The following is a 1,580-nucleotide window of genomic DNA, read 5'->3' as shown; positions in this document are numbered from 1 at the left end:
ACTGGTTAGCAAGATGCTTTTGAACCTTCTGCCACAACAATCCCGCCCCCTTGATAATCAACCAATCACATTCACTTAATTCACTCGTGTAAAGTCGGGCACCACTCGGGAGAATTTAAAAATGCAACGGTTGGAACGGCCGCTTATCTACGACTTTAACTGTAATTAGACCCAGAAACGTTTTAATGTTTTTACTTTAAGTTTTGCTCTTGATGCCTTGCAGCCAGAAGGTTTTTGGTTCAAATCCCATCATGGAGCCTGTTTGGAAACACCAGTTCTCTCTGGTTCCACCTGCTTCCTCCAACACTTTTACTTTAGTTTTACTTAAAGTATAAAAATAAAAGTAATGCAGGAAAAACTGTTAAGGCCAGAAGTTTTACTGCTCTACCCTATTAAAGGAGCATTTTTCTACAATTCTGGATGATAACTTCCTTAGAACTAATTTTCTTAGTTTTATAACTAATGGTAACAGAGTCACATTTAACTTTGCATCATTTTGAAAAACTATTTATTTTGGTAAGTGGTGAGCAACAAGTTGGGGCAGCACCGAGTCCATCCACAAAGAAATTAATTATCTGGATAAAAATAATTATTTTGATGGGTTTTTTTTTTGTTTGTTTGTTTTTTTTTTTTACCAACAGGTCATAATGGAAATGAGCTTAAATGAAACAAAACTAACATGCCTATTTTTAAAATATAAGGAGTAGAAAGTGAAAAGTTGTCTAAAAATTATTCCAGTAAAGCATAGATAGAGAACATTTCTACTTAAGTCAGGTAACGGAGTATTTGTTCTTTATTTTCACACCTCTGAATTTAAAACATGTTCTTAAAGGAGCTCTGTAACCCAGGATTAGTTTGATTTAAGATTAAATGTTTCAGATTAATATGCAGCACTTTATGCCGGCTGCTTTTCTCTAAATCTCATCTATTCTAAACGATCAGATCCGTCACTGAATGAGTCTTTGCTCATAAATTATGCAGCGATGCTTCAAAAGATGTCCTGCCAACAGATTTCACCAACTTGATGCTTTGTTTCCACTGGATGTTTTCACTAAAATAGATTTATTTGTATTTTGCAAAAAGACTATAATTTTTTTTCTTCCTGTTTTAGTTGTTTTGTCATTACAGACATTTAAATTCATCATTAGGAGGCAGAATGTGAGAAACTTTTTTTATGGTCACAGTAAAATGAAACTGCATCATAGTTTAATGAACACTTTTCATTTGAGCCTCTGCTTCAGGTCAGTCACAGTAGCTTATGTAAGAATTCACACTTTTCACATTTTTTAAATTCTTTCACCTTTTCATGGAACACCACTGAAGATATGACATCATGATGCCATGTGAGCTAGTCTGTGTTTAGCTTGCATAACTGATCTGTCTTCTTAAAGAAAAAGTCGCTCATATTCAGAATCCAAACTTCTGAAAGTTCTTTAAATCTGAAATGATTCCATCCTGTTCAATAAATGATCAGTGTTTTTAATTCAGAGTAATTTTCATGTGAATGTGCTTTACGACAGTGGCGTTGGATGTAGGAGTTTGCCCTGTAATCGGAGGGTTGACGGTTCAAGCCCTGACTC

This window comes from Cyprinodon variegatus, unplaced genomic scaffold (assembly GCF_000732505.1).
Source record: "Cyprinodon variegatus isolate N-32 unplaced genomic scaffold, C_variegatus-1.0 Scaffold3846, whole genome shotgun sequence".
NCBI classification, from domain to species: Eukaryota; Metazoa; Chordata; class Actinopteri; order Cyprinodontiformes; family Cyprinodontidae; genus Cyprinodon; species Cyprinodon variegatus.
The sequence above is the reverse complement of the archived record's forward strand: the minus strand, read 5'-3'. Positions refer to the sequence as shown.